The sequence below is a fragment of the Wyeomyia smithii genome, chromosome 2, assembly GCF_029784165.1.
Source record: "Wyeomyia smithii strain HCP4-BCI-WySm-NY-G18 chromosome 2, ASM2978416v1, whole genome shotgun sequence".
NCBI classification, from domain to species: Eukaryota; Metazoa; Arthropoda; class Insecta; order Diptera; family Culicidae; genus Wyeomyia; species Wyeomyia smithii.
In genome coordinates this window covers 127,741,518-127,754,709 of record NC_073695.1, presented here as the reverse complement: position 1 = coordinate 127,754,709, position 13,192 = coordinate 127,741,518, and positions in this window count along the sequence as shown.

The following is a 13,192-nucleotide window of genomic DNA, read 5'->3' as shown; positions in this document are numbered from 1 at the left end:
GACGAGTTGTTGCTCATCCTCGTCCTCAGCGATGTCCGCAATGTCTATGGCACTCAAATCTTGTATTGTGCCCTGTAATTCATCTGAAATGTTTTTCTGCTGCTCTAGCAGGCGTATCTGCTGGCACGTAATCATTGCTCTCTGCCTGTGGAGAGCACTTTCTTGCCCCTGACATGTCCCATCTGACAAACGTGACAAAAAATCTGCGACTACATTCTCGCTTCCTTGTTTGTACCTGATGCTGCATTCTAAACCCTGCAACTTCAGTCTCAATCTTGTCAGCGTTTGAGATGTCTCTTTGAGCCTCCAAATCGCTATAAGTGGTCTGTGGTCCGTGTAAACGATAAACTTTTGGCCAAAAATGTAATGTTTGAAATATTCTATGGCCCATACAATTGCCAGTAGTTCCTTTTCTATAATATGGTATCTTGTTTCTGCACCTACAAGTGCACGACTCGCGAATGCGATCGGCCAGTGCATGGATTTTTCGTTTGACAGTACGGCCCCAATAGCATAATTGCTAGCGTCCGTCGTAATAACAAAAGTGTCCTTATAATCTGGCCGGACGAAAACAGGCTCTGTAATCAGCGCGTCTCTAAGGAATTCGAACGCTTCTTGGCATTCTTCTCCCCACACAAATTTAGCATCTTTCTTTAACAAATCATTCAGCGTTTTTCCGCGATATTAGGGATAAATTTCCCGTAAAAATTCACTGTGCCCAAACACGATCTTATACCTTTCACGTTAGTGGGTGGCTTCAGGGTCTGTATAGCCTGTATATTTGCATTAGTGGGCTTAATGCCCTTTTCACTAACGACATGTCCCAAATATTCTATCTCTCTCTTGAGAAATTGGCATTTCGCTGGTTCAATTTTTAAATTATGTCTACGCAAAGCTTGTAATACCTTTCGCAAGTTGTTATTGTGGTCGCTGATGGTGTCGCCGAAAACTATAATATCATCGAGGTAAACAAATGCTTTCACATCCCCGATCTCAAACAAAACTGTATTCATCAACTTCTGAAAGGTTGAAGGACTGTTCTTCAACCCCATTGGCATTCGCGTAAATTCAAAATGGCCTTTTGGTGTGGAAAACGCCGTTTTAGCCGCATCTCGGCGATCAATCGGAACTTGATAAAAACCCGATTTCAAATCAATTGAAGAGAAGTATTTCGCCTTTCCAACATTATCCAATATCTCATTTATAAGAGGTATTGGGTATACAAACGGTTTTGTGACTTCGTTAAACGACCTGAAGTCTACCACAATTCTGTATCTTTTATTACCATCAGCATCCGGTTTCTTTGGTACACATAATACCGGTGCATTCCAGGGACTAGTACTGAATTTTATAATACCCTGCGCCCTCATTTCATCTATTTCTTTATTTATATGCCTTTTTGTAGCTTCCGGAAATCTGTACTGTCTCTTGTTAATCGGGACTTCCGATGACGTCTCGATAGTGTGTACGGCGGCGTCAGTCGTAGTCAATCTGTCGCCTTCGAAAAAGAAAATGTCTGCGAAGCTTTCAACTATATTCTTCACTGTCTTAAATTCCATATCAGGCAAGTGGGCCAGATTTAACACTTGCCGTAGTTTTTCAATTCTTGCAATACCTTTTGACTCTGGTGTCAGCTTGTGCTCCAACAGGTCATAGTCAAGCCTCGAGTCTAGGTCTAACTCGGGCATTAAAATATTTTTCGAGTCAAGAAAATTGTTCTCCGGCTCTTCATTCTGATCTGTTTGGTGCTCCCTATTTATTTCGTTTTTGTCCACGTCAGTCTCATTGCGGGCTGTGTTGCTAGTATCTCTCAACTCGTTCTGCACCAGGACTCTATTTCTGGCTGCCATATAAACTTGTCGATCAAGGACTTCCTCCTTGGGCATGCTCCACGGACTCAAGTCGTCCGGATCTCTATTGCCGTGTTTCTTGAACACGATGTAATCAAAATTATTCCCAATTTGAAGCGTATGCTTCTTTAAAAGCTCTGCTCCGATTATTCCGTCGCTTGGAAAATTTTCTAATATATGAAATTGTGTCGGGATTAGGAAGTCTCCGACTGTTAAATACAACGTAATTGTACCAGAGGTTCGTACAATGTTGCGGCCGATACCTCCAAAAGTAGTTACATTCTGTGTATTCACCGGTACATTCAAACGGTTTACAATGCCTGCATTAATTATATTCGTACATGCGCCTGTATCTAAGATCAGGTTTAACGTAAATTGGACATTCTGCTTAGCCAGCAGCGTTAACATTAAGTACCCTTTGACATCGTAATAGACGCGCTTAGCCACACAAGCACTGTTGTCTCTTATGTGATTGCATGCGGTCCTCCAATCTGATATTTCTATGTTGCTGGGTTCATCTGTGCACATACGCCAGTCGACGTCCTGACACAATTCTGCGAAGTCATCGCTGAAATACTCTTGTGCAAATAGATCTTTTATAACTTGTTTTGGGTAATTTGTATCCCCCCTTCCAGTATGTCTTATACTCAAAATATTTCGGTGTCTGCGGTCGCACGAGTGATCGGACCGTCCGTTAATTGATTCGCTCTGACCATAATAATTGTGCTGCCTGTTTCTGGCATAGTTCTCCTGATTACGCCAATTCCTAGGAGCGTCGTGTTTGTTATAATTGTGCCGATTCCCGCTATATCTTTCATAATTTCTAGTTCTGCGACTGATATGCTTATCTCTTTTGAACCACCTTTTTCTATAACTCGTACCCGTGTGGTTGATTGAGAAAATAATTCTGCTTCTGATACAATGCTTTGGCGCGGCGTGCTGTTTTTCGAGCAAATCTACGCCACGCAACCGGTTCTCAATATCGGAGATATGTTTGATCTCCTGTCATAATTTTCTAAGTAATCAAGCAGCTTCAGCGCTTCTCTACCTCCGGCGGCTGCTTTCAATAAGCTGTCGTGCAGCCCTGCTATGCAATGTAACCGGAGACTCACTATCATACAAAACTTCTCACATATGTTTTCGTAGAAGTCGATTTGTCTCTTAATCTTAATTACTCTTCTTTTGTATTCAGGGAAGGTCTCATACACTCCCTGCCTCAATGTTTCTACCTGAATAATTACCGCTCCTATAGATATATTTTCTCCAAATTTGCCTTTGCGCTCTACAATTCGTCTTGCCATCGGTGTTGCCGCAGGCACTGCTATTTAATTAGTCAGGTCGTGCAAATGTCAACTATTTTATTTCGCTGGTACGGAGTCACACCATTTTTGGGCGAAATGAATGAATCTCCTTTGTTATAGGGAAGAAAACCAAGAACTTACCGGTTAAAATTCATCTTCCTGTTGCGACAGATTCGTCGGTAATGAAAATCCTTATCATACACCACAAATCTAATGTTTAATGCGCGGCGTAACTTCGCACTTGTGTTTTTGTTCCTTTTTAATAATTTTTCACCTTGTCTTTTTCTCGTATTATTATTGTATTATTATTTAATTGATCATATTACTTTTCTTTCTCTTGTTCTGTGTCGCCTCTTTATCACTATAAACCACTTTTACATTTTTTTTCTTTCGAGCGCGAACCAAATTTGTTTTTAACGCTATAAAAGTTTATAACCAATGTTCTTCCTTACTATTTTTTTGCTGTTTTTTTTTCTGTTTCGCGTGCACAATTTTTTCTCTAACACTTTAAGTCCTCGTTGGAGTTCAATCACGTATAGTCACTATGTTACTTTTCTTTCTGGCGCTTTTAAAGAACTCTCACTCATTCGATGCACTGCAATACTACATTCAATTCCGGAGATTATCAGTCTTAAACTGAATCGATATCCACTGTTACTTCTGGTCACTTTCAACCAGCACTTCCGCGTGAAATAGTTGCACTCGATCTGGTTAATTCTTTATGTTTTCTTTAGCCTCCACTTGACTTTTCCTGAATGGCGTAGGTTATTCTTTAGTCTGATACCAAATGTGTCCTTTAGGGTTGTTTTCCTGAACCGGCTATCACTCGTTTATCACTTTAAACTTTATACTTTATACTATTTTAAAACTTCGGACTGATTAACTGGCGCGAGTTTTTTCTGTCACCACCGTAACTGTCACCACCGTGTAGCGCTAGAGCTCTACCAGGACCTGTGATCACTTAGAAATGAAACACACGAAGTCCTGTACGCGAACATTCGATTCGCGGAATCACCTCTTTAGGATGATAGATAAAGTTGATTGATTTTATTAAGTTACAATTTGCTTAAATATTAACCTGTGTAACTCAGAGCGGAGAGACTCTTCTCCTCCGACCTGAGTTATCGCCTATCTAGCGGTTCTATTCTAACCTATAGTATTTATTACTCTGTTTCGTTTTCGAGTTGAATTTTAGTACATATTATTATACCACGAGCGTTTAAGAGCGTGGGCATCGGAGCACGTGCGAGAGCGTACGGTATTTGTTCGCGCGCTAATTGTGAGTATCCGAGAGCGCGCAAGCTCTCGGTACCGTGCACAACCGTGAGCGCCTTTTTTTTTTTTTTTTCAAAGGTGGCGGGGAAATCTGCAAACAGACACCTGAGAAGAGAACTCAGGGTGTGGGGATGAGACTAGGGGAGAGATGCTGGGGTAGTTGCACTCGCCCAGACACCTACTGATCCCTGTCCCGATCCACTAAAACCCCTCCAGTCTCCAGCCCTGGTCTTCCCGGAACGACGGTTAAGTATTACGTCGGGGAGTGGCTTTTGTGCGTGATGCACCCTCTTTACTCTTATAACCTCCTAGCTAACTACCTGGAGACTGGTAATTAGCTACCACTGGCGTGTTGGTGGTTGACCCGCCACACACGTTGCAGCTCCAGAACAATCTGGGAAGCGGCCGCACAGACCGCGTTCCAGATGTCCGGGTCGTCGCACATCCTTCGGACTAGATTGTCCGGAGTAGTGCCAGGCCCGCTCACAGCCATCATGTTGCTCCTCGCTCTTGCGAAACGGGGGCATACGAAGAAGACATGCTCAGCAGTCTCCTCCTCCTCCACGCACTCGGGACACATGGGAGACACCGCGTGTCCGAACCTGTGCAGATATTGCCTGAAACAACCATGGCCTGACAGGATTTGTGTCAGGTGGAAGTTCACTTCACCATGTCGTCTCCCGACCCAGCCGGATATCTCCGGTATGAGTCGGTGCGTCCATCTGCCCTTTGTGGAGTTGGACCATTCCCGCTGCCAGCAGAGCATCGAGAATGACCTTCTGGTACCTCGTATGCCCCTTGTGTCACGTTGGTCGAAACACTCTCTGTCCTCCTTGATGGCGATGCTGATAGGCATCATGCAGGACAAGACACAGATTGCATCGTATGACACCGTACGATACGCACTCGCAACTCTCAGGCACATGAGCCTGTAGGTACTTTCCAGTTTACCACGGTAACTGTTAGTACCTAGCGCTCTGGACCACACTGGCCCACCATACCTAAGTATGGACGAAACCACGCTGGCAAGAAGTCTTCGCTTGCTGCCATAAACCGCTGAGCTATTGGACATCATACGAGATAGTGCTACAATAGCCGATGAGGCCCTCTAACAGGCATAGTCGACGTGACTCCCGAACATGAGCTTGTCGTCCACCATAACCCCCAAGAGCTTCAGGGATCGCTTCGAGGTGATGGTGCAGTCTCCGACTCTGACCACCGCCTGTTGCTCCGATTTACGGTTGTTCACAACCGTGACCTCCGTCTTATGATGCGCGAGCTCCAGTTTCCTGGAGCGCATCCAGTCCTCGACCTTGCGTATACAGTGTGCGGCCGTCAACTCGACCTCCTCGATAGACTCGCCGTAAACCTCCAGCGTTATGTCGTCTGCAAAGCCGACGATCACAACCCCTACAGGGAACTTAAGTTTCAACACTCCGTCATACATGACATTCCACAACACCGGGCCCAGGATAGAACCTTGCGGAGCTCCTGCGGTAATTGGGACGCACTTCTGACCCTCCTCCGTATCGTAAACAAGTACTCGATTCTGGAAATAATTTTCCAGAATCTTGTACAGCGACACCGATACATGGATGCTCCTGAGCGCGAGCGCTATGGAGTCCCAACTGGCACTATTGAACGCATTCTTCACGTCGAGCGTGACGATTGCGCAGTAGCGTATTCCCCTTCTCTTGCGCTGGATTGCTACCTCCGCCGTCTTGATGACGGAAGAGATTGCGTCCAGCGTGGACCTGCCCTTCCGGAAGCCGAACTGGTTACTTGCCAGACCGTGTACACCCTCCGTGTACCTCACCAGTCTGTTGAGGATGATCCTCTCAAGCACCTTGCCCGCGGTGTCCAGCAGGCAGATAGGCCTATATGCCGATGGGTCCCCTGGCGGTTTCCCAGCCTTCGGCAATAAGACCAGTCTCTGCCGCTTCCACCTGTCCGGAAAGAGACAAACATCCAGGCACCTCTGCATGACTGCCCTGAACAGCCTGGTGGCCGTTTTTATCGCCAGCCTGATCGCCAGGTTAGGGATACCATCCGGTCCCGGTGCCTTGCTCACCTTTAGGGATTTGGCGATCACGATGAGTTCCTCATTCGTAACCCTTGCCTCCTCCCCTGCCTCGACACGGCTGTCGTCGCTCACGGATTGGATGCTCGGCAGGTTGGCCGACCATCTCTGGTCTATGTCTGAGATACTGGAACGTCGGACGTGAGACTCGACTGCCGAAGGCCAAGGACTCGGCTCGTGGCGTGGAAAGAGTCCCTCGATGATACGCTCCAGCATCGCTGGTGATCGCTCTGCAGGCGCCAGCGCGCCTTTAGTCTTGGCCATTACGATCCTGTAGGCGTCACTCCACGGATTTGTATTGGCACTCGCACATAGCCTATCGAGGCAGGCCCTCTTGCTGGCCTTTATCGCACTCTTTAGCATCGATCTTGCCGAACTGAATGCTGCGCGGCGCACTGTCCTCTCTTCTTCGTTTCGCGCACGCTGCATCCTCCGTCTTGCACGGAGGCACGCACTGCGAAGGTCGGCTATCGCGTCCGTCCACCAGTAAACCGGTGGCTTTCCATTCCTAGGTTGGCGAGTCCTAGGCATGGTGGCGTCGCACGCCCGCGATAGCATAGCAACTAGCTGGTCAGCAGTCGGGCGGAGCCAACTGTCCCCCCCCGCGCTCCCTTCTCATTGCCTCTTCGAATACCTCGGCATCAAAGTGCGATGTCTTCCACCCGCGAACGGTCGGAGTGTTGGCTCTACCCGTCGCTTGCCGCCTCTCGTTGTTGTCTACACTATAACAGACCGCCTGGTGGTCGCTATTAGTGTAGCCATCGTCTACCCTCCAGTTCTTGATCAGTCCTGGGCTGGAGAACGTCACGTCGATGATCGACTCCGCACCATTTCTGCTAAATGTACTTTTGTTCCCAACGTTGGCCAGATCTAGGTTGAGCTTTGCAAAAGCCCCCAACAGGATCTGGCCCCTCTGGTTCGTGAAGCGACTTCCCCACTCAACAGCCCAAGCGTTGAAGTCGCCCGCCACCACCAACGGCGTTAGGCCCGTTAGCTCCATGGATAGGAGGTCGACCATCTGGGTGAACCTTTCGGTAGACCAACGTGGCGGAGCATAGCAACTGCAGTAGAACACTCCGTTTACCTTAGCAACTACGTACCCTTCTTCTGAGGTTGAGACAACCTCCTGAACCGGGAACTTGCTCGTCGTACATATGGCCGCCAAACTGGACTTATCCGCAACCCAATTACCGTTTCTGGGAGGGATGCGGTAGGGATCCGATATGACGGCGATGTCCGACAACGACTCAGTGGCTGCTTGGTGTAGCAGCTGCTGAGCCGCGAAGCAATGGTTCAGGTTCAGTTGCGTCACCCTTACGCCCGTGGTTTCGCAGCCGGCTTACCGGCTGGGCACCTGGGGCCTCCCATAAAGTGTTTGGCGTCCCGTTTCCCGGAACATACCATGCACTTGGGAGACTCCACACAGTCCTTTGCTTTATGGCCTGCACCTCCACATCGCCTGCACAGCTGGCTCCTATCGGGCCCCTTGCAGGTCCAGGACTTATGTCCGCCCTCAAAGCACCGGAAGCAAATGTCTGGTTGCTGTAGTATGCCCAGAGGACATACAGACCAGCCGACCTTCAACTTGCCCTCTTTCAGGGCCAGGTTAGCGTCCGCCGACGGTAGTCGGAAGGTAGCTATCTGGGTCCCCGCCGGACCTTTGCGGAGGTGGATTGACTCCTTAGCCACCTCCACCCCGCACTTCGCTTTTAGGGCTTGTGCAATGTCGTACCCCTCAGTGATTTCGTCCAGGTTTTTAAGCTGGAGAGTCACTTCTGAGGTGAGTGCCCGCACTTGCACCTCCTTCCCTAGGACCTTTTCAGCTACCGTTTTGTAGGTAGCCCCCTTGTTCTTGGCGTCCTTCCGGAGCTCAAGTATCATCTCGCCAGTGCGAGATCGGCGGATACTCCGCACATCCGCCCCCAGATCCTTGAGCTGGGCTTCCCCCCTCATCTTCTTCAAGACTTCTGAGTACTTCGACCCATCCGTCTTGAGTATGAGGGCATCACCCCTACTCCGCGCCTTTTTGACCTTTTTTGGTCCTCTGGCCGCTCCGCCATCATGTCGCGTCGCACCTTCCCAACGCTTCCTACCCTCTACGGTAGTCCAAGGGTTGCCCGTAGCCTCCACCTGTGCCTTTTCCGCGGTGGACCTTGAACCGGTTGGCGTGTGTTCCCGTGGGAGTAGCACGACCAATCGTTTCTTGGTGTTCCCGGGGGCCGTTTCCCCCGGGGACTGCCTCGTTCGCTTAGCGAACTGCCCCGTGGAGCAGACCGACGCGAACGAGGGGGCGTCTGTCTGCACCTCTTTAGATGCAGTCGCCCTCCCGGTCCTGGCCGCTTTCTCGGCCGCCTTCACCCGAGCTACGAGTTCTTCGTGCTCCTTTCTGGCTTCATCAATGGTGCTCCGAAGCAGGAGGAGGCTCTGCTTCAGGTCGCCAGCGATGTTTCGCCTGTTCGCCAAGAACTCGATTATGGCATCGAGTTGTTCAGACAGCGCCGCCACTTTTGGCCGCGTGTCCATACACCTTTCGACGGCCTTGACTAGCAAGGGACCGTCTACCGAGATGTCAGGTGTGGACACCGACGGATTCGCCGTTTTTCCACCTCCAGACTTCGCCGCAGCCGTCTCCGCCTTCTTCTGCGGAGACCGCTGGATGCCACCTCGTGCGAAGGGATTTGGTAACCCCTCCGCACCCGTCTCTTTTGTTTTTGAGTTCAACATTTTTGTTTATTGGGTCCCCCTACCAGCCACTATCCTTATCCATAATGGAGTAGTCGCCTAAATGGTCCCAAGGTAGTCTATGCCGGAGCAGTGAGGCCATGGCTAGGGGCGGCTGCCATAGCGCCTTATGGGTAACCGTGAGTGACGCTGTGCCTCCGGCTTCTGTTTTGCTTATTGTTAAATTGAAAAGGAAAACATTGTGTGGCTTGCTCGTTAGGATATTTACATTTCGTAAGCCACCGATCGTTCGACGCTTTATAACTAGGACGCGTGGTTATTGATTTTCAACGACTCATAATAAGGATGTTTTGTTCTGTTCGGTTGAGTTTATAATACAAAAATGCCTTGATGTCGTTCTGTTCAGCCAACAATTCATAATAAGGAATGCTCTAGAATGCTATGTTATTGCAAGGTGTTTCCTGCGAGTTAAGTGAACTCTGTGGCAAGCTAATGCTCTAGTTCATGTTCAAATTGTTTTGATTCTCTACAGTATTGAGTAAGCTCGGCAGCAAACTATGGTTTTTAGCCTGAATTCTGATGCATCGTGACGGAACATTGGGTAATCTTCGCGGCGTGTGACGTCACACGATGAGTCTTAAAGTGCTAGCGGGTATTCTTTCATTGAAACATCGGTTTTGGAATCTCTCTTACCGTTTGTTAGTTCGGTGTGTGGTCATGAACCCATTAGTAATTGATAATTTCGAGAGGTTGGTCGACCTTCAATCGCAATCCAGATTTATGACTTTATATTTTGACTATATGGCTCAAGATATTAACCCTTCTTCATACGTTCCTTTCAATGTCGCACTTTTAGATACTTGTGATAATGCTATATTCTTCGATACCACCATGAAAAAAGACATTATTGGTATCCCGGATCAAATGCGGCCGCAAGCGATCCCTAAGATTTTTTCAAATAAGTTTAAACATGTGAGTTGTGATAAAATGTTTTATACTGACGGATCTAATCTTGATGAGTCCACTGGCTTCGGTGTTTTCAACGAAAATTTTACCGCCTCCTACAAACTCGATGCTCCTGCTTCCGTGTACGTCGCAGAACTTGCTGCTATTCAGTACTCACTCGGGATAATCGAAACCCTGCCCATAGACCACTACTTCATTTTCACAGACAGTCACATTGCTATTGAGGCTCTGCGATCGATGAAGACTGTGAAGCACACCCCGTATTTCCTGGGGAAAATACGACGGTTCTTAGGTGCTTTAACAGATAAAAATTACCGGGTTACCTTAGCGCGGGTCCCTTCTCATTGTTCCATTCCGGGCAATGAAAAGGCTGATGCTTTAGCTAAGGTGGGTGCTATTGATGGCGATATTTATGAAAGACCAATTGCTTACGATGAATTTTATAGCATTTTGCGTCAGAGAACACTCAACAGTTGGCAATCATCATGGAACTCAGATGAACTGGGACGGTGGCTACATTCCATTTTTCCTAAGGTATCGACGAAAGCATGGTTCAACGGGTTGGATGTAGGTCGGGACTTCATTCGCGTGATGTTCAGACTTATGTCCAATCACTACACGTTAAACACGCATCTCTTTCGTATAGGGCTTGTTGAAAGTAATCACTGTGTTTGTGGCGATGGCTACCACGACATTGAGCATGTTGTTTGGTCGTGTACCGAACTCTGTGATGTTAGGTCCAAGCTAACAGATTCCCTTCGGGCCCGAGGAAGGCAGCTAAACGTACCCGTTAGAGACATCCTGGCAAGCGGAGATTTCCAGTATATGTCAGAGCTATACAGCTTTCTGAAAAACGCCGACATTAAAATTTAAACTCTTTTATCTAATTGTTAGATTTATCATCCCACTACACGAAAATTCATGGCCATACCTTATACTGAAGACACAAAAACGACAACCTGATTCGGCTTTAGCGCGGTACCCATAGAGGAAATATTTCCAGATTCAAACAAACGGAATACGCAGTGAAATAGTATTAAAATAAATAATAGTTTACTAGTTATAAACCATAAGTTTATATTTAGTTTCTAGCAATAAGATATTAGCCAATAACAAATAATAAGTTATAAACAAACTCAACTCCCAACCCAAATATCCCTCACCAGAAAAATTGTATACATACTAACCCCAGTAAATCGGGCCTAACGATCACTCTCACTAACAAAGTTTGTTTTTTTTTTTTTTTAAAGCAAAATTGATTGTAAACACTGCTCCGTTAAGCTACCGCAGATGAGCTAGAAAATAAACAATTTTAAAACTAAAATAAAAGTTTGAATGAGAAAGGCTGGATCTGGCCGCTAGGTGGATTAATTTAGGTTTGTTTCAATTCCGTTTGGCCAAAAAAGTTTTTTAGCGGGGTGTATTTTCTGTGAACTACAATAAAACCACGGCGTGTATCCTAGAACAATTTTATTAAAAAAAATGGGCATCGCCAAAATCTTCACCATTCGAAAATATAACAACTTTTTTTTTCTTTAAAAAGTATTCTGACAGTAAAGCATTTAACTACCGAGAGAATTGTACAGCTACAAATTAAAATAATGAAAATGCAAGACCTTTCGAAGTGACACAGTGAAGGTTGTAAGTTAGTCGAGTGCAACTTTCGCTCATACTGGAAATTTTCCAAACACCCCTTAAATTTGAAGTTATGGTCAAAATGCCGGTATTTTGACCTCAGCGCATGGAAATTATTTTTAATTCATTTGTTTTTCAACCGATTTTGAATGTTTTAACCATTTTGGAAAGGGAAAAAATAGAGTTTTCAAAATATGTACAGGTTGGTACTAAATTCATTAAAATATGTTGAGTTTGTCGAGCATAAATCTAATTTTTTTGACTTCTCCACGCCAATTTTCAACTTCACTTGAAATTTGTCTTGTATTTTTGTAAGAAAAGTACTATAAGTATTTTTGTAAGAAAAGTACTATAAGTTTGAAACTATATTCAATTACGATATAAAATAGAAGCTTTTGTTTGTAAATCGGCTGATAATTCGCTGAATAACATTCAAAGTACATTTATATAAAAATGTGTGAGAATTTGTTTTCAAATTTAAAAAAACCTAATATATTTAAATTTTTTTAAAACTACTCATTACACGTACACCTAAGTGAAATCTGTAGATCTATCTATACATTTTGAAAGCCATATTTTTCGCCTTTGGGAACATTTATAAATGACGTAGCATTCGAGGGGAAAGTGGGGGTTTGCAGTTTTGTGACGAAATGTGACGGGGGGAGTCAAGCCAAGCTACGTATCAAATATGAAACTAAAAAAACTGCAACTATGGGGGGGATAAAAAAAGCTGCGTCATTCGTGGATGTTTACTTTCCAAAACGATCTATATATAAAGAATTTAAGGAAAAATGACAGAGTTGAAAATAAACATGTGAACCACGGTCCAAAGGCCGTCCAATTTTAAGGGTATCAGAAAAACTTCAAGTTCGTACGTAAATAACACACGACTAGAGCTACAACCAACACTTGGTCACATCAGAAGTACTTGCATTTTTTCATTTATAGCACCGTAAAATAAACAGTCCAAATATTATTATTCGATGAGAATGAAAAATTCTGATTTGCTTAAGAAACATATAATTCAGCAAAGTATCTGCCGAGTTACATGAAACAGCTTCTATTTTATTCATATTTTTTTTTTTCACGGCACAATACAAATTGATGTTTTACGGAGCCAATTAAGTCTAATGCCTTATGGTGTAAAATATCTTATAAGCTAAAGGCAAATTTTTTATCCTCACTGCCGACTACGAGCTGAAACTAAATCTGTTACTAAAACTAACATGTTGTTTTTATCCGTGATTCGTTTCGCTGTTAAATGAGCACCTTGATGCTCTTCAAATAGCTATAAACAAGTAGCATGTATGGCAAGTTTCGCTGAACGAGGATATCACGAACTGGCATATAGGGCTGTATTCCTAGGGCTCTGAGGGATTTACGAGATTTACGCTCGAATAACT